The 21,276-nt window shown below is 37.7% G+C and overlaps 1 protein-coding gene across 4 annotated transcripts in view; it reads left to right on the forward strand.

Moving 5' to 3' along the window:
* The window catches only part of NRCAM (neuronal cell adhesion molecule), a 169,410-nt gene that overhangs the window by 40,024 nt on the left and 108,110 nt on the right, over positions 1 to 21,276 (forward strand). For all 4 annotated transcript variants that reach the window (XM_075147785.1, XM_075147795.1, XM_075147775.1 and 1 more), the window contains one exon: positions 12,477 to 12,571. The gene's annotated coding sequence lies outside the window, so the exon portion shown is untranslated. The remainder of the gene's footprint in view (positions 1 to 12,476; positions 12,572 to 21,276) is intronic.

Here is a 21,276-nt window from a genome sequence, read left to right on the forward strand (position 1 = left end):
TGCTGGAAACACATTGATTTCCTGGCCATAGCCATTTGGAATCCAGCGCTGCAGGCTCTTGTAAAACCCGTCCTAGGGATGGAGATCTCCACCGAGTTTGTAAAACAGGTAGCTGTTTTACAATTCTATATATGGCATACAATTTGGTAAGCAAAAAGTGCTTAAAATGGATTATATTTAAATATAGAAATTATATGTAAATTATATTCCTCCTCCTCCAATTGAAAAGTAAAATAATTTGAGTCTCCCACAATAATGGACTCATGTCATATGGTTCTAATGAAAGGAGGAGACTGTTACTGCAGAGGGACTACCTGGCCTCCGGAGTTCATCCAACAAGCTGCACCTGTTGGTGTCACAGTTACAGTTGTGCCATTTTTCCAGCTGCTCCAGCTCTGCCTCTGCAGCAGTTCTAGCTGAGGCTGATCCAAACCAGATTTGCTGTACAGAAGGCAAATAGTAAATAACTGAATTGGATGGTTGGCAACTCCAGCCTCCTAGGTGCAGAAATTATTCCAAACACCTCTCTTGTGCTAGGAAAGAAGAGAAAGAAGAGTAGTGCATCTGCTGCTCATCAGGCTGTTTGATACTAGCAAAACAGGCTTCTGCTTCTGCAAAGGTCAGGTTCTTATGCAGACTTCTAGGCTTTTTTTTTTAAAAAAAAACCTATAGGAAGTCATTTGACAAATGTGTGAAGTAAGGAAAAAACTATGAAGGACACAACTTCTCTGGGGTTTTTAAGCACAGTGATAAAGCCCATTTTTATATGTGTGTGAATATTTCATCTCTAACTGTACAGAACACAAAATCATGCAGTGCATGCAGACCAAAAACTGAGCCTGCTATGAGTTTGGATGTGTGGGAATTTGGCTATAATGAATCTGGTGTTAATTATTTTAATAAAAATTCTATATTAAAGTATTTTAATAATGACTTTATCTCTACATGAATCATACCCTCCATTTTTTTTTTGTATACCTTATACATCTTAGTGCTTTTTTTCCTCCACTGCTAGTATTTGCATGCTGTATTTTCTTGCTGACACTATCTTTTGAGTGTGTGATTTTATTGTTCAGTACACCTCTATTGCCACATAGTTTTACTGTCTTTAGAGAAAATACAAATAGTTCCACTTCCTGTTGTTGCAGAGGTGAAGAAGCCATTATGCTTGTGTGGCTACAGCTTAACACTCTTTCAGTGGCTATTCTAAAAATGAAATATTTACTCTATTCATGCAACAAAAGTTCAGAGAAGTTAGTTGCCACACTACATTTGATAACTTACAAAGTATTAACTTGTAGTTTTTGTGCAGCTGTGAATGGCACATTGAGAGACAATACTTAGAAATCGGCAGTATAATTACAAAGAAAAATATCAAATGTCCTCTTTCCATAAGTAATACTAGATTATTCAAATGTATTTAAAATCAAATGTGGTTCTGACTAGACTGCAGAAATGAATGATTTAAAGTGTCTGAATTTTTTTTCATCTCCAGGTCAATAGTTGAAATTCCTTCCAGATCAGTAGTCATCAAAATTAATTTACCTATCAGATGATTGACAAAAAGACCTTTTAAAATTGAGACCTTAAAGTCTTAACCATATAGTATGAAAGGGCTCTGACATGGTGGAAAACTTGCAATGCTTTAAGAACTTAAACCTGAAGGCAGTTTTGTGTGTGATGAGCATAGTTGTTCATGGTTTAGCCTCAGAAATAGAAATCGGGTTTCAAGTGAAAGTTCAGGGAAGGTGATGCCCAGAAATGCATTTATGTACAGTGTGCAACTTTTCTCTTTAAAAATGGGCAAATACATCAAAACAGCAAAATGAGGGTTTTCTACATCACAGCAACTCTGCCAAGTCTGGGTGTGCATATGTGCGCACAGGTATCACGTATAGCTGCTCAGGTTATAACACCCCCCTTTCCCACTTTGTTCTGCACCAGTTGCTAATGCAGGTGGTGCCTTGAGGGCCCTACTCCGGGGACAGCAGCGTGGAGCTGTGAAGAGCTGGGCCATAGGAAGGCTGAGACAGAATCAGGAGCTGTCTCCATCCATTTTTCAGTTCAGACTCTGCTTTGCTGCTGGGTGCTGCTTTTTGAGTGAAGCTCTTAAATTTGAAACTTACTGGGAGAATTATTACAGATTTGTGCCTTTTCCGACAAACAGCCATGACATTGCAATACTTGCTGGAGGAGAGACTTGAGATAAAATATATCCTTTTTCAAAGTAGATTCAAGCCCACACTTTTTTTCTCTGAGGAAGATCCCTATTCATCATGTTTTAGGATCTTTGGACAGCAAGGACAAAGGGGCAGAAGAGTGTCTTTTTTTTACTTGAATATGTTCCTCAGATGTGATCTGCAGGCGGAATAGAATATCTTCTCATTCTCTCTTCAGAAGCAGAGCCACTGAGGGCAAAATGCTGGGGTGAGCCACAGCCAGTCCCGCTCTGTGTAAAGGAGAAAGCGCTGCCATACAGCACTTTCTCTGGCTGTCATTTTAAAGAAAATCACAGCTGTGCCAGTGCTTTGGAGATTCCGGTCCTTTTGTGTGCTAGGCATGCTGTGTGTGTACCTACTGAAAACAGCCCTTTAGGAGTTTCAGGTGGATAAACTTAGCATCTTGACTGACAACTTGAAACTGGCACCATTCAAGCAGAGAGCTGCTAAATTCTTTCAAACTGTTGCAGAGAAAAAATGGTAGATAGCTAGAGAGCTTGCAAGTAAAGTTTAAGACACTGATGAATTTGGGTGCTTCTAGGTGTGATGGCAGATGGGGTTGGACAGAGGAACATAGGAGTGGGATGAGGCCCTGTTCCAGCCAGATCCGTTTTGGGTAGCGCAGCCTCAGGTATAGTGCGTATATCACAGGCAGAAGTTCAAACAACACGTGCCTTACCAAGAAGAGGAAGAAAACTCTTGGGCAGCTGAAGCATCCCAAAAAGATTTCTACAACCAAAGAAGACTCACTTCCCTGCCCCCCCCCCCCCCCCCTTGAGCATGGATTGAAAACTGCATATGCCAGAATTTTGATTCTGTGTTTTTGGTTTTTCTGCTTGCTTGTTTGGATGGCTGGTTTTTTTTGGTTTTGTTTTGCTGTTTGGTTGGGTTTGTGTGTGTGTGTGTTTTTTTTTTTTTTTTTTTGAACCAGAATCAATATTCTAACCTTCCTTTGTAGCTGTCATCTTCTTCCTTTTATCCTTTTCCCTTTCTCCCTCAGGCTTGATTCTGTTCAATCTTTTTTGTATAGCTGATATAAATTCACTTAGGCTATGCACTAGATGTCTTTAGGAGGTTTTAGTTTCAGTAACTTCTTCCCTAGTTATCTACAGCCAGTGCAGCATCAGCAAATCTGTTTTGTTCCTGAAGCTGCAATTAGTTTTCTAGCTGCTGATAAATCCTCATCCCGGGGTTAGGAAGTGTACATTTGTCTACACTTACACTGCGTCTCTGTGACCCATGTATTTAAACTGCTTTAGGCATCCAGCAGTCAAGGACACTCATTGTGCACAAAGAGGAAGGGCAAAGCATTTGTTCCTTTATGAAAAAGGATGGAGAACAGTACTAGAGAAAATCTTAGTATAATTAAAGTTAATGCTGTGAATCTTATTATGTAACATCCTCATCAAAAAGTAACATGAAAGCCTGTGTACTTGAATCTGTGGCAATACTAAGCTGTATGTGCTATCGCTGATAAAATAATAAAGTGAATGAACCTTGAGTTATTTGAAGAGTACTCTGTCTGCCGTGCTGGAGTCATTTCTGGGAAACCTCACTCTCCTTGACAACTTCTCTATGTGATAAACAGCTTATATGCCTTATGTGTGGGAACAAAGTCTCTCCCTGTAAGAGATTCGGAGAAATCGAACCAGTATGAGTCTGCATTCCCAAAGTGTTTGATAAGTGATTTTTCTGTAGCTGGCAGACAGCCAGCTTTGGCTGGTACCATGAACATCAAGAAAATGTAGAAAAGAGGCAGAGAAGTCTAGGAATAATAATCAGGACATACATGCTGCAGTGATTTTGTAACAAAAATAATAGGTTATTCAGGTCTAGTTTAAAATTACTTAATCTGCTTTGCCTACAATAAACTGTTGGTGACTGTAGTAAGGAATAACTGGTTATGTTCTGGTATAGAACATCCTTATGTATGTTTGTAGGAAAAAACAAAAGGAATAAATTATTACTGAGGAAGTGACAGCAATGGGTTTAATTCAAGTAAGTCCATGAAATTTCAGTGGTAACAGCTAAAACCAGTAGAAGTGGTTATGATGATGTTTTAAAGTAAACAAATAAATCTTAAAATCCTCAGAGGATTCTGATCTTCACAATTTTCACTTCATAATAGCATTTAGCGTACTAGCCACTCTTTAAAATTCACCTCCCCACCCAAATATTTGGAATTACTTTTTGGGAGGAGGATACACAGGTGACAGTGAATATTCTTATATGTCTTGATATGCCTGTGAAGCTATGTTTTTTAATGTCATCTGCACTTTAAAGTCTTTTCAGACTCCTTAATCCTAAAGGCATTTTTTGTTAAGAAACTGGAAAGGGTATGGATCTTACTTTTGCACACAAAATTATGATCCCAGAAAACTTTACTGATGAAGTAAAGGAAATTGAAGCTGGAAAATGAAAAAGAAAAAACTCTGTTTGCAGATGCAAAAATGTGAAAAATAGTGATAAATGACTCTATCAAAACACGTGCAAGGAACAAAGCTAAATGAAGGCTATGCATTCCCTAAATTCCCATGTAGGAAATGGAAATATTTTCCCTCTTGCTTTTCAAACAAAGAAACAGTAGTAGTAATAGTAATTTAAAAAATCTCCAGCCACCTAGTTAGTGTACCTACTCTTGGTCCTCATGTGATCATCAAAATGAAATAGTGTCAGGTGGGTGTGGCAGAAGAATTAATGGAGGTAATGATATTCTCAAGCACACCTTTTAATACTTAAGTCTTTAATCTAAAAAGAATAAGATTTATGTGACTTCAGTTGGAATCGTTAGGCATGCAGAAGTTTTTAAAACATACAGTGTCCAAAATAACAGGTGAAAAAAACAGCCCCATTTTATTATAGTACTATGAGAGTGAGCCTTCTGTATTACACAAGGAAACTATTTTATCTTCGTAGCTGCACTGGCCTAACTACATAAGCATCTGTTATCTTGGGTTTATTCCTCCCATGTCTTCCTATGCCCCATCCCTGGGTACTTGTGAACCACACTGTCTTTCTGTAATTACAGATCCCATACCTGTTTGCCCAGTCTGACCTACCATAGTCTAAAAGGCGAGCATCTGGGGTTAAACTCTATGATGAGTTAGCTGTTGAGCTGCTTGAAGATCTCAGCTGAGTATTACAGTAGCTAAATTTTGATGGAATATGACTTCGACCTCAGAAAGCATAAATGGTGTGTGTCTTTTTCTGAGTGTTATCATATGTCTGGAAAGAGTTGAGAATGTTTGAAAGGGAAAGCCAAAAATGCATAAAAAGGGAGATCGATGAGAAATCAGTATCAACAGGCAATTGCTAGATATTTTTCAGAATCTGTTTTTCATCTTTTCTAATGAGCAGATCTCAAAGTAAGGAATTGTGCGCTATATGTGCACATCACAGTTGTTTTCAGCTAAAACAGTTCAATAGGTTAAAAAGTAGTTTTGTTAATATGTAAATTAGGCAGTAAGACATACCTAAGTGTTATATTAGTTTAAAAGCTTCCTGAGGCTAAAATGGTAATAAGATGTAAAACAAGATGCCATGGGTAATGTTATGATTACTAAAAAATGTGCATATCTCAATGAACATTTTCAGAGGCAGACATGGTTATTTATCTTGAAGAAAAAATAGCTGCTATGACTGAAAACCTTCTCCTAGTAAAAAGGTATTGGGAGGTAAGAGAAGCAGTTCAAAGGTTTCTTTTTAAGTCTCCATCACAAAGAGTCTGTTTTATTATGATAGCTGCCGTACTGACAGTCAAGTGACAGATTTTGCTATGGGTTTTGAGCTGTCCATTAAATATAACACCTTCATTTTTTGAATGTTTTGAGTAGCCCACTGAGTAGCTACTGGCTGAAAAGTAGGAGTCACAGTGGGAAGCTGAAGGGGAACGGGCCTCCAGAGCATTTAGTGTTTAATGGGTCTACAGCTGTAGTGAAGCAGTGTGCAGAAATAATTCTGATTAGGCTTGGTCAATCAGATGACAAAATGAGCCCTGCCCCTCCGTCATTCAGCTCTAAAATTCAGAAAACCGTTTCTGCTTAAACCCAGTTAACCGATTGAACAGATTTTTTTGTTTATATTTTAGCTAATTTATTGGTATAGTGTGCTGTCAAAGGCAGAGGGGAGCAAATAGTTAAGCTACTGTATTGGCAAAATTGCCTTTTTCATCTGGGACTTCATTTTGGAAGGAATGATCGAAACCATGAAAATAGCGATTTTGAGAATTGAGCTTTTACAAGAATTAAATGTTACTAAATACAAATAATAGATTAACATTGTGCCACATTTGTGGCATGGTAAGTAGCTTCTTATTTACAGTTTCATGTCAGCTGTTGTCATTAGAATATACAGTTGTAAATGTGCAATTAAAGAGCAATAACTTTGAATGGCAGAGTTTTTGCCTAATCAACACTATATTATTTGATGATAAAACTTCACATCAAAAATAAATTGCCTGTAATTGTAACTTCTAAGATTTTTAGCCTTCTCAGCTAAGTCCTTTGCAGCTCTAGAAGCATGGTACATATTAAGATACTCTGGTTCTATTTTGGCAAGTTTAAGAGGTCAGGTGAATGCAGTCATTACTGAACCTCACTGGCAATCTCCTTTGAAGTAGATTCTTAAGTAGAGATTGTGCTTTTGTGAAGAAAAGCATTGTTCTAATAAGCCTTGAGAACAGAATAGGTTTCAAAGGAGCAGATGAGGTTATTGTTCTGAACTAATGCTGGTGCTAATAAATGCTGACAGAATTCTTACTGCTACCTATAAAAAGCTGCAAACCCCCTAAAGTTGGAAACGTTTTAACTGGACTTAAAAAAAAAAAAAATAGAAAAAAAATCTGGATTTGTGGCAGAACAGAAGTGAAAAGTTTTAAATAGGGTTTCTTTCTTTAGGAGTTGAAAAAAAGCCACTGTTCTGTACCAGTGTTGCTTCAAGGTAGTTCCTTGGAAAGCAAAGGTGGTGCAGAGGTTCATGTGCTGTGTGAAATGAGTGGCTTTAATACTGTGGGCAAACACATTCAACTCTTCTGAAATGTCTTCCTTCATTTCTCAGTGTGTTTAAATTTTCTTTCTTGTACTGGAATTTCACCACAAATAGTAGCCTCTCAGACACTGTCAATGGAGACCAGAGAATTGCCCCCATTGGCAAGTTATCAAGTAGAATGAACATGAAGGAAAAATGAAGCCAGAGCTCTAAGTTAAGAGACAAGTCACAGGTAGTTGCTTAGGAGGAAATTGTGGATACGGTAAGATCTGGATAAAAATATTTGTTGATTTAACTGGCTGCATTGTTTATGCACTGTGTATAATGAAAAGAAACTATATATTCTTTTTTCTTTTCGTTGATAGAAGCCAATTACTCTTAAATAAACAAATGGAAAAATACCCTAATACAATGAGCATCATTTTACTAAAAGGTTCATGCAGCTAAGCAGATTTAGCTCTGCTTTTAAATAGATACAGGGAAATGTTTAACCCCTATTGTATGGCCACAAAGCCTGTGCTGATCACACAGAAGCTTGGAAGGGCCAAGGACAAAGCGACGGGCTGCTGGAAACGGCTCCTCTTGTACGCGCTTCTGCACACAGTCCAGCAACAGCAGGGCTTAACAGCAGTTTTGTCCAGATTACTACATGAAGGAGAGCATGTTACAAATTCTTATCTCTTGCTAACAAAAAGAAAGGAGAAAAAAAAAAAGAAGGGAAGAAGAGTGAGAGGATTATATAGCTATATGCACAAGGTAATGGCCAATTTCCCTTTTCTATTCTGATTCTTCTCAATCACGTACATAGTTGAGGTTTGTGTACGTTATTATTGGTTTGTTTGATTTATTGGAATGGAGTAACATGAGGAAATGGAGTTCATACCTCTGAAGAGGAGAATAAACCTATTCATTGTAACTTACTGAAACATTTCACTTTGGTTATCAGTCTAGGAATTGAAATCAATGCAGCTATAATTTGTATCCATGGAGGAAGAGCATGACTTTACAATGTGTTAAAGATCAGATGAAATTTATATTCTGCTTAGATTATTATATGTGTAAAATTAACACATTTTTCTAATGGATGTTAATATAATCTAGGCTGGACTACTTGCCGTAGGAAATGTCTTCATGAGGATGTGTGTATGAGAAATGAAAAAACCAAACAGTTATTTTTGGTGTATTTCCAGGATATTTTTTTCCATTAGTACTTCGTCAGAATCATCTGGGGTTGAGCAGTACCAGAAATAAGACAGATATGACAGAAAGATGGATCACTGCCCTTATCAACCAACAGGGTAGTTTCTCCTTTTCTGAGGGCTCCTCATTACTCCTTAGTTCTGAAAGAAGAAATGACATGAGGGTGAAAAATGGAGCTCTGCAGTACTGGATTGCATAAAATTGGGCTTAAATACACTAAATAAATTTTGTATGTCACAAAGCAAATATTTTTCCAGGTCCCCTGAAAATATTTTGTATTAAATAACTTTCTGCAGTATTGTAAAGTAAAAGGAAACTGAATTATATATGTGTGTGTATATAGATGTATTATTAATTGTAGGAGAAAGCTGCTTATTGTCTCATTCTGTTGCTTTTTAAGGTTACATTAAGCACATTAAATTGTCTTAACCTTTTAATGAATGTTTTGAATACATTTTATATAAAACCATTTGGCCAGTCAGTTTATAAAATAAAAATGGAATTTTTGTTTTTTGAATTTTTTACATTTGAACTTTTTGCATACTTATGTATTACAATCTATGTATTTTTCATTCTAAATTTTATTTCCCTGAAGTCCATCAATACTATTAGTAGAAAAGTTTGTAAAGCGACAATACTATGTAAAATTTAGTTCTTTCACAGATTTTTAAATTAGTACAGAGTAAGCATAATGTCAGGTGTGGAAAAGTAAAAAGGGTGCTTTACATTTCCACAATATGCTAGTGGCCAAACTCATACATGGAAAATCAGAAATTACATGACCCCAAACACATCTAATAAATTTTAAAACAGGTTTCATCTAATCTATAGACTTTTCTTAAACCATCTTTTTTACCCTCCTCCTTGATTTTTTTTTTTTAAATTCATGCTATCTCACTCACTCATGATTTTCCTATAAGGATACGAATGCTCCTCTCGCTTTGGAAACCAGACATCTGGTTACTAATTTACATGTTTGGACACACGGGGTTCCTGGCTAGAATGAAATATATGGGACTTTACCTGTTGACTTCTGTAAAATCATGCCACCAAGCCATTCAAAGTATCCTCTTCATGCACTTAGTATTGTGAATAAGAATGCAAACTTTTATGTCAGCTGTCAGACAGCAAAAAAAAAAAACCAAAACAAAAAAACCCCTGAGATTGCTTCTTTATTTCTTCATTCTATCTGAGTTGATTTTTGGATGTTCAGGTGCTCTTCTGTACATGTTTTATCTAACTCCTCATGGGTATGATTTCCTTGGAGTTTTGAGCTTTTGTTAAGCTCTCTCCTAAAAGACTATCAGAGAAAATAAGTAACATCACAGCAAAAGAATCTGATCATGGGCTGTAAATAGGTTAAAGCTGCAGATATCAAGAACAGCTACAGCAAATATTTATTTTTGGAGCAGCATATGTGTGGTCTAGGCATCCAAAGAGATTGATATTCTGACCATTCTTACCCAGCAGTTGAAAACAGTTTGACTGTAGTACAGTTTCTTTTCTCCCAATAGAACACTGAAAATTGTAATCCATTATAGTATGCCCCAAACCATATATATTATTACATAACCATGTTTATTTCAAAAGAGTAAGGGGAACCAAGTAGTGAGGTTTTTTTCCCTTCTTTTAATGATGTTAGAAGTCTGGGAAGGGTTACCCGCAGTGTCAGCAGAGCTATGGTTTTCTGCTGTATGTGAGGTCTTACACAAGCCATCCCTGGGTTTAAGATCGTGCCTAACTTTTAAACATAGCCCTTGAGGCTACAGCTGTTCTTTGCTCATAATAACAGCAAAACAGGGACAAATTCCTGTCATCAAGGTAGGCTAGTTGGCAAGGGCTGGTCTGCCTCTACATTGTAATGTTTTAGAAAATTAGTCTCTTACAAAATAGACTGGCCATAATCTGAGTTTCATCTGAGTGCTGTGGTGTTCCTAATATGCAGCTAGTGTTTGTAGTTCAGAGTATCCGAAATAGTGAGAGCTGTATTGCAGCCCATCAAAGTTACGATTTTGCAGCCTAATGCTGTAAATCCATGGCCAGTGCCCCGGAGTGTCACATGGAGGCAGGTGGAATCTACAACTGAGGATGGAGTGCCTTGGGTGGGAGAATTGCAGGACTGTCTACAGTGGAGAATCAAAATTTATGCAGTCTTACCCATCCTGCCCTTTGGAAGGGTCCTTTGAGCTGGAGTGTTTCCTAAAGAGTGTTCTGGTTTTGTCTTGGAGACAGCAAGTTGGTGGACTGAACCAGCCAGGAAGCAGCGTGAATGGCAGGGTAGATGTAGCCATTACCTTTATATTACAGAATATGTGTGATCATTATCATACTTGAGTGTTTTGGTCAATTAGGAGTTGCGTGCATGTGGCAATTCTGAATGCAAGTTCTGTGTTGACTTTGGCTCATCAAGGTCCTGTTGGTTTGCAGGCAGCTGTTCCAGGCAGCTGTTCCAGTTGAACATAGAGGCAGGGGGTAGGAAGGGATTTGGGTGCCTGAATAAAGATGAAGGCAATGAAGTGAATTACCTAAGTGAATTTCACCCCAGTGGAATAAATTATATATGCCAAAGTTACAATGATAATGTATTATTTCCAGTGCTTCATTATGTAAGAGCAACACATTGATTTTCTTGAAAGAGTATGATAAAGAGCAATTTATGAGAAGTGCTGTTTGTTACTAGAAGAAACAGCTACAAGAGAGTTCTGGTCAACAGTTAGGGTTTTGCCAACTGGCAGACCAATTTAACAATAAAAAGGGTTTTAAAAGTATACTGAAAGAAATTGTACGATTGTGTTATCAATTTGGTGGGAAATTCAACTGATCTTACTGTATCACCATTGTAAATTGAGATTTTGCAGTCTCTCCTGCTTTCCCTTACAAAATAATGCTAATCTGCAGTTACGAGTAAATAATGAACTTTAATTACTTTCCTGTAGAAAAAATGTATACTTTTATATACGGTATATAAAATAACAGGTGCTGCAGGGATGCTAATCTCTTGCTATTAGCTTTACTTCATCACCAATTCACTGAAATAAGGACTATATATAGTGGCAAGCATAGCTCAGTTTGCAGATGAGCAACATGTACTGTAAAATTAAAAGATTGTAAGGGAATCCTCAGTTAGAAATTTTTTGAAGCTCACTTTCAAAATTCATGATCCTACTTGAACCTTGCTCTTCTGAAAGTTCAACTCCATACATGCATTACCATGGAAAAATAAGCAACCTCCTTCTCAACAAAACCTCAAATCTGTTTAAAATGGGGGGTTCAAGTAACAAAGAGTAAAAAGAGAGGAACTGGGTGCATAATTCTTGTGAATAAATGAAGAAGGTGGCAGCTGAATTCAAAACAGAACCTCTCCTCCTGTTTCCTCCTTCTTTGTATTGTGCTTTCAATTTGGGGGGGTTGGGTGGAGGGTGGGGGTTGTCTGTCCCATCCCTCAACTAGAGTTTAGGATATTCTAGAAAGTGGGAGATCAGACAGTTTACAAATTGACGATAAGCCCAGAACTCCCTTTCTGGGCAAGTGCTGTGACCAAAGGCTTTTCCTGCAGTAGAGGCTTGCTGTCAGCTGCTGTGACCTCTTCCAGCAGATGTCTTTTTAGAAGCTTGGGCTCTTTTCCCCAAAGAGCACTGAAGTGTTTGGTTCTGAGGAGATAGAGGTACCCGGTGGGCCTTAAGTTAGGTTACTGAATGTTAGAAAGATGTGGTTAGGCTTCCCTATTGGCTTGTTCGAGCTTTGCGAAGCACTGGCTGTTTTTCACTGATGATACAGCGAATCTTAACTCTATGGATGGTCTGGTCTGATCTGGTTTGACCAGCTATATTATTTTGGAGAGCTAAATGCAAAACACGATTTTGAAACCTAACCTTTTGTTCCTAATGCTTCTTATTTTTTCTTCAGCCCAACATATATAAATTATTTCCCATTAAAATACCATTCCACTTGACTTAACTGGATTTAGCACTGCAGCTATATCAAGACATATCTGATGTATTTGTTGTAGTTTAACAGTGAACGTAATTATTTGCCTCTATAAATATTTCAGGTTGTATATTATTTTTTCAGGCAAGGCAGTAACATAAAGACCTGTCATACAGGGGATAAGAAAGAAGGAAAAGTAGAGAGATAGACCATCTTGCTCTGAAGCTATTTGTACAAAGGTAAGATAATTTTATTCCCTCTAAATTTTAATTTCCTGTGCTAACTGGGGGGAAAAAAGCTAAGTTTCTATCTGTTAAGTTTCTATCTTTCTATTCAGTTTCTATTAAGTACTATCAGGGTAGTCGTATAATGGTGTTCTGCATTTACCTGCATGTCCATGTTTGTTTGAGTTAACAGTTTGTGATTAATATAATTTTTAAAATGTCACCTCAGCTTTTAACTGAAGGGCTCATATCAGATGTTAACTAGAAGAGCAGCTAAAAGTATTTCATAGCTTCACATAGTTGAAGGGAGGCTTAATCATCTGTGATGTTCCTTGCTGGAAAGAACAGGTGTCAGGACAAGTCAACTAGTGAAAAAGTGAGTCTGGAAAAATGGACTTCGAAGAAACTCGAGATATTTTTTGAGCAAAACAAAGTAGAAGTTTTTTTCGTCTAGCATAGATCACAGATTTGGTGATGGGGACATTCTGAATTCTTCACTCCCATGGTTTAGGTCCTAAGGTTAAAATGCCTGTTTTGGAAGTTTTGAAGTAAGCTTTGATTTTTCTTTTTTCAGTCCTTCTCCAACCCCTCCCTGCTCTTGTGTTTGAATGGCATAAATCTTTCAGCATAAGAACAGAGATAGCCTTACTTGAAGTCGTAGCTGCTGAATAGTCATCTGTCTTTTAATATCTGATTTTTTGAATGAAAAATCTGATTTGGGGGTCTTGAATACAGTATTGTATGCAGTCTACTAGAACAGACATTTTCTATCTTTTCTAGTGCGTAGGCGTGGACTGCTGCACAGTGTTTCATCCCTCATTTATGTGTGCAAGCAGACAGAGCATCTGAAAGCATCAATAATATGTTTAAAACAGAGAAGGGAGGCGATGGGCACTGAAATGTTTTGACTTTTAAATTACATGCCAGCAGTGTTACTAGAAGTAACATTTAGTGCATCCTCTCCCTGCAACAAAGATTGATTTTTTTTTTTTTTTTTTTTTAAAAAATCTTTCAGGAATCTCTTCTGAAATGGTTCTTGTGTTGGTCACTCAAGAGTTAAATGTAGCTTTGGATAAAGAGGACTGTTACTGTAAGGTTTTTAAACTAGACTGCTCTGAAAAAAAAGATAACCATTGAAGACTCTGAAAGGCTTTTTTGGATGGTAACCAAGTTAAGGAAGCTGTGAAGTTCTTTGGCTTTGCTGCTGGCTGCTCTCTCTCACCAGGATCCTGGCACCCTATCACTGTGCCCTCATTGCCTCCATAGCTCCAGTTCTCCTGTCAGGGAATGCCACCATAAAATAGGTCCCCTGGGGCTATTTGGATGAGTGACAACCAGCCAGCTCCAAAGTGACAAGTGTTTGAATGTCTAATTGGGTCAGTGCACAGGTGCCTGCTCCTCACGTCATGAGTGAGATGTTCTAGCTTTTCTCTGTGACATTCTCTTGGTTCCTCTCATTTTTCCTATAGTTGTAAAACAAAACTGTCAATACGTTGATGTGAGAGAACAGGCATTACGAAAGGAGAAGGATGATTTCCCATTAGCCTGTTTTGGTTAAACTAGCTTTACTGCTTGAGTACTGACTGGAGGGGAGGCAAAGAAATCCATTAAAGTGATGGATGTTTGCTGATACAAATGGACATTGTAATAGACAAAAGTGATTTATTTGACTGGTGAAAACAAATACATTGTCTTAATCTCTGTGTTAGGTAGTTCTCATACTGGTTAGACCTAGAGGCTTGGGCATCAGGAAATGTATGGGAGAGAAAAAGAACTTGTTTTGTTGTATCTGCACAGCGAGGCTTTTCCTAAGTCTAATAAACTTGCCTTCATAGAATGCAGTCAGATATAGGGAACTGATGTGCAAGGGAACTGTTTTATCTTATTGAAGGCTTGGTCTGTACAGAGAAAACAACTGACATTAAGTCCATAGTCCATATTACTCAGATGTAGTTGCTCTCCTTTTGTCTCTTCCTCAAAGAACCATAGAATACCTGGGGTTGGAAAGGGTGTCTGGAGATCGTCTAGTCCCTGCTAGACCTTCAAAGCACGGTCAACTAGAGCACCTTGCTGTTTGGACAACTGGTTCAAGTGCTTGACCACCCTTACAGTAGAAAAGTGCTTTATTTTGTTCAGATGGAATTTCATCTGTGGTAATTTGTGCCCATTGCCTCTTGCCCTGTCACAGGACACCACTGAGAAGTGTTGTTTACCCCTGCCCCCATCAGGTATTTATACACATTGATAAGATCTCCCTGAGCCTTCTCTTCTCCAGCCTTCTCCAGCATTTTTCCTAATGCAGCCCAAGACGCTATTGGCCTTCCTTGCTGCCAGGGTGCACTGCTGGCTCATGGTCTACTTGGAGTCCACCAGGACCCCGAGGTGCTTTTCTGCAGAGCTGCTTTCCAGCTGGTCATCCCCCCATCCTGTACTGGTGCCTGGGGTTATTCTTCCCTAGGTGCAGGACTTTGTGTTTCCTTTTGTTGAACCTCATGAGATTCCTGTTGGCGTATTACTCAGCTTTTCAAGGTCCCTCTGAATGCCAGTGCAACCAGCTGATGTATCAGCCACTCCTCCCAGTTTGTGTCATCAGCAAACTTGCTCAGGGTGCACTCTGTCCTATCATCCAAGTCATTAATGAAGTGATTAAACAGTACTGGCCCCAGTATTGATCCCTGGGGTACACCAGCAGTGACTTTCCTCCAGTTGGACTTCATGCTGATCACAGCCCTTTAAGCCCAGCAGTTCAGCCAGATTTCAGCCCATCTCACTGTCCATTTGTCTAGTCTAGGCTATACTTCAGTTTGTCTGTGGGGATTTTATGGGAGACAGTGTCAAAAGCCTTGCAAAAGTCAAGATAAACAATATCTGCTGTTCTCCTGTCATCCACGAGCCAGCCATTGACTGGTCTGTTCTGCTCAGAGTCCCAGCAGATGCTGCTGGCAGGGTTGCTCCGTGAAATCAGTGTTTTCCCAGTTCAAGGTTTGTTTAAAACAATATTGTCAGTTTTACTTTGGCTGACTTGCATGTGTGTTTCTAAAATAATGCTTTTTTTAATGGTATATATTTAAAAGTGCAAAGAGTAGTCATTTAAACATTGTCAAGTTTGAAAGTATTCTAAGTGGTGTGAAGTCAGCAACACAGCTATTGTCAACACTGTTTATATAGCAAGTGTTTATATTCCTATCTTGCTGTCCTTACTAATAAAAAGACCTGCTGACAGAGGCGAAAAATAAAGGCAAAAAAAGGTTTGACACGGTGTTTTACAGCTGTTTGCTGTAAGATAAACAGAATGAAGAAAGGAAACTCTTAATTGGTAGGAATCAGAGGAATTATTTATAATAATAAGAAAAACAGAAGTACAATTTTTCAAATTTACATTATTCTTTGTGAAACTTCTATTGTGAAAAATGACCTCATTCTAACAGGACTGGCATATCATCTAGTTAAATTTAGGAAACTTGATAGGAGAAATTATCTGGACAAGAGAAGCATATTTCAGTAATGTATAGTTTCTTAACATCAGCAAAGAGAGGATGAAAAGGGTTTCTTATTCGAGACTGTAAATGTAAGTATTTTTAAGTGACAGAAATTCCCTCTAGAAATCAGAGACATTTTTAATGGATTGGAAAATGGAAGGGAACATTGCTAGTTTCTTTTGTGGAAAAGCTTGAATTTATTTAAGTTAAAAATACCTCCAAAAGCTTTTATTTAGTGATAATAAACTGATGTGTTTCATAAAGTCATTTGCAGCTAAACAGAGTTTTAAACAGAAGTATTTGTAACTTATTTAGGGATCACACCCACTCTAGTTCTACTAAAGCCTGCCCAAATGTAGTAAGTGTATGATTTCTAGAATCATTGTAGTGTTCGTATAAAACATTAGGTTTTGCTCAGCTTTTTTCTCACTTTACAATCTCTGATTTCCTCATACATAAATTGGTTAAATTAAATGGACCTCTTTCTTCAGATGTTCCTTTTTTAGCTCTCTTGCAACATATTTTTTCAATATGCTAAAAAAGGACAGCATGTAAGGAAAATATAATCGTCAGTTGCTCAGTTACTGATGCACAGAGTCTTTTCACAAGAACTTTTGTTGATGACTTGGGAGTATCACTTTTATGCTACATGTATTATTGCAAATTTGAGTTGGTTCCTGTGGTAATCATGAATACAACCACAGATGCCATAAATAAACATTTTATAGCTTTTTTTTAACACAACATTGAAAGGGGAGGAGAAGTAAAGAAAGAAAGGAAAAGAAACATTAAACCAGTTTTTGTTCTATCTTTTTCTGTGTCTGAAAGCTTTCTGAGCTTTCGACTACCTGCGAGAGAAGCAATGGTGAAAGATCTTGGGAATATATTTGTCTGCCATATTTTTGTTCCTCGCTGCTTATGCATTCACCAACATCCCACTAAGACTGACTGTGAAACACAGAAGGCAGCAACCACAGATACAAAGACATGGATTTATTCTACCTCATTTTAGGTGCTTGGATACCTCAGTTAAATTAATAGCATAGTTGTTTAATCAATGGGAATTGATCCAATTAAAGAGGAACACAATTTTTTATAGGCAATTTTAATTCTTTTTTTTTAATTTACCTCATCTGCCTACCTGTATGTCTACTCAAACGTGTGCAAACACAAAAAAGAATTGGTGCGGAAGTGCTAACAAGGAGCAGGTAGTAAGTAGAAATGAGGGGGAATAGGAGGTCAGTGAGCTGCTGCAAAAACATTTGTTTGTGGAACTTCAACCAATGAATTTCACTGCTTCTTTCAGCTGTTCTTTTTTTCCAATTCTCTTAATCAGGTTAGAACTATTATTCCTCCTTTGAAAATGTTGTTGCACCCATTCCCGCTATTTTTGTCCATTTTAAAATATACTGTTGCTAGTATAAAGTGGGCAGCTTTAGGAGAGATATTTTGTTACTGTTGCTTCTTGATGTTGAAACTACTGAAAAAAGCTAAAACTCTCAGTAAAGATCTTTGAAAATCAAGTCAACATACCTTGCTGTTACCATACAGGATTCTTTTATCAGGATAAAGTATTTATATGCACCATTAAAATAGCTTTTCAATTAGCTATATTTATTTCCAAATGTTTTGATTCTTGTAACAAAATTCATGGTTACAGGATCACAGAATGGTTGAGGTTGGAAGGAACCTCTGGAGATTATCTGGTCCAATCCCCCTGCTCAAGCAGGGCCACCTAGAGCAGGTTGCCTAGGACCTTTTCCAGATGGCTTTTGAATATCTCCAAGGATGGAGACTCCACAGCCTCCCTGGGCAACCTGTGCCAGTGCTCGGTCACCTTCACAGTAAAAAAGTGTTTCCTGATGTTCAGAGGGAATCTCGGGTGTTTCAGTTTGTTTGTGTCCGAGTGATCTGAGTATGCCCAAATGATCTCAAAGCTTTGCTTTCCAGAGATCCATGACTGCACCTTTTCTGTCTTTCAAAGCTAGCTTTTAGGAATGCTTGTTGGTCAAGAGTTTTATTTTAAAATGTTACACTGTTGAGTGTACAAACTGGGAAAGAAAACCACATACCAGATGTTCTTGAATACTTGGGCCGGATCCAGTAATCAGAAAGCCTTCCGGAGCTTGGATACACTTCACTACTCAAAACTTACTTGAAACTTGGGAAGTACTCTTTTTCTGGATCAGTAAGAGGAGCGATTTAAATTATTTTAAACGTTGGTGAATTCAGTTACACACTTTTAAATTGGTACAATCAAACATCTTCTGTTGTGAATATGTCACAAGATAGAAATAGAACCAAAAGCCAAGATAAGGCACTCTCTTTAACAAAAATGCTATTTTTTTTTTTAGTTGAAAGTTTCCTAATAGTTGACAGTACTCCCTGTAGCTGATCCTGCCTTAATTACAGAACAACTACTAGATTCCATCTAGGTTTCTCTCAATTAATACATTAACACCAGCTTGTGCATATCTCTGTTTTATAAAGAAGCACGGAGGGGGGATAGGGGAGAGGCAATGAAACAGTAAAGGTTACCATAAACTGTTTTTACAGTTCTGACAGAATAAAGCAAATGCTTATGTCGACCAATATTAAACAAAATTTTTCACCTCCAACTGAAGAATTTTTTTACATGAGTACATATAACTTTCAGTTGTGACTTAAGTCCTTCTGAAGTTTGGAAGACAGTGAGGTTTATATAGTTTTGTTAATAATTTGTCACCTCATAAAATAATGATGCCTCAGTGGAAGCTTAGATGCAACTTATAAACATGCTTTTACTTATTGCAGCTATTCTGTATGGCAAATATATATAATTTGATCTTTAAAGACTCCTCAATTTATGCAGTTAGTAGAATAATAAAATAATTTAGTTTTTGAGGTCTTCTGGTGGGCCTGGAAGTCATCCAGTCCAACCTCCTGTTCAAGGCAAACTGTACAGAGTCAGAGCAGATTGTTCAGGGCTTTGTCCCATTCAGTTTTAAAAATCTCCAGGGGTGGAGATTCTACAGCCTCCTTGGGCAACTTAATATGTCCTTAACTGCTCTCCTTGGAGAATTTTTTATTTCAGTCTGATTGAAATTTTCCTTGCTGTAACTTGTGATTACTGCTTCTTGGCTTTTTGTAGTGCATCTTGAAGAAGTCTGGGTGTGTGTTTTCTGCAACTTCTCTTCCACTGTGACTTTAGGGATTGGTATTGGGAATGTACAAAAGCCTTAGCACCACCCTAACTCAATACTTTATAAATTACTAAGATACTACTGGGAAGCATTATACTTACTTGTTTAAAGTCTAATTTTACTAAATATTTTATGGAGCATGTTAACATGAGAAATGGGCAAATAAACATAGTACTGAAAAAGACTGCAGCATTGTACCAAGACCTTTTGTAATGAAATCCCAGAATACATTTTTTTTCCCTGGGTCTGTCATGTGGAAGGCTTGGAAATGCTGAATTTTTTATAGAATGGTTTGCCAGCATGTAAGCTCATACTCACATTTTCAGGAGTGTGTAGTAATAAACAAAGAAGCTGAAGCAAAGGACATAATCAAGATTTCAGAAAAACTTGTGATACTGTATGACACAGAGGATGAGCTTACAACATCAGTTAGGAAAAGACCACCGGAATGGATTACACCAGGATATAAAGGACAAAGGATAACAGTTCAACGTGGAGAGGGATAAATTGTTTTTTAAGTCACTATTTTTTATTACTGTCTATAATAATAGAAGAAAGAAGATGCATTTTCTTGGTTTTATTATAAATTTATAGAAGAGTTAGTAAATGTAATGAACGGACATAATATTACTGGATGATCTGGACAAATTTATGCATCAATAAAATGTAATGGATGTAATAACGGCAGCAAATGTGGTGCATTTTAATATGTGGAGGGCTTCAGCCTTTGTTGAAGGCCTGTTGCAGAGGAGTATAGATAACTCGTAATTATCTGAATATTTTTCTAGTATTTTGCAACAGGATTGTATTATGTCTAAATGCATATGAATATTTAAGTGACTGATAGAGTGTAACACATCATTTTAATTTTGTACTATTTATTTCAAGGAAATCATACTCTAAAAGCTTTAAGACTGCAGAGTCATTTTTGCATTATTGATTGAGCTACATGTTCATCTCTGAAACAAGATGTTCATGTTATCAGTGTTACAGATTGGTGGTACGTGAAGAGGTATCCGGAATGTATGGATTTATTTCTAAGAAGCTGGGGATGTAATGGGCTAACAAATCTAGATCTGTGCTTAAGATAGAAAGAATAAAGGCAAGTAGTGGGTTGTAACTAACTTCCCCTTTCTCTTTTTCTCCCCGGAAATATCTATGTCAGTTAGTTCCCCTGTAGCAGAAGCATATAGTAACGCCAGGGGAAGGTAGAGAATGGATAGAAGGTGATTTACTGCTGAAAATAGTAGTAATTGCTTCATTGAATGGGCTTCAATGATGACTTTGCTGTAGTCTTCAAAGCCTGAACAATATTTTATTGTGCTCTCTCTAGGAAAAAATACCAGTCCATTCACTAGGGTCTGAATCGCTTACGTTTTCTGAGCCTCAGTTACTCCTGAGTAAACTGAAGACAACCTGAAACTTACAGAAGTGTTAAGAGTAACAGGGTGGAAGCTGTATTTATTCCTCGTGCGCTGCACTGCTCCCAACGTGATGCTGTATGTACATCACCCAGAATTAATTCCTCGCCTATCCCTGTTGTCTTCAGAGGAGGATGAGGATGGTGCACGATCTCAGGACAGTTGTCCATGTGGCTCTTTTCTTCTACAGTAAGGAATCTGGCCTGTTTGCAATTAAGAGGCTCAGCAGGGACAGAGGAGAAGCAGTTTTAGTATCTCTTGCTCCATTTTGTGGTCAGAGGGAGCGCTGTTGGTGCACACTAACTCCTTCTCCACTGCCTGTATCATATGTGTCTCTACAAGCAGGTCAGATCAAACTCTAACATAACAATTTAACTTCACTAGGGTTCTCATAACTTACTCTACTTTCTGAAATATGATTTGCAAAACAAAATGAGAAATTTAGTCCCGGCAACACAGATATTGTCTGTGGGTTGAAGGGTTGGACAGGTAACTAATGTTCAGCTTTTTGCTGCAGGCAAGTATAGGAGCTGTTCAGGCATTGTTTTGTATTTCCATGTCCTGAGATCAGTAATCCCGAGCCCTTCCTTGGTCTCTTCTTCCAGTAGAAAGCTGATTTTTCTATTTCCAGATTTTGA

This window comes from Calonectris borealis, chromosome 1 (assembly GCF_964195595.1).
Source record: "Calonectris borealis chromosome 1, bCalBor7.hap1.2, whole genome shotgun sequence".
In the NCBI taxonomy this organism is placed as follows: domain Eukaryota; kingdom Metazoa; phylum Chordata; class Aves; order Procellariiformes; family Procellariidae; genus Calonectris; species Calonectris borealis.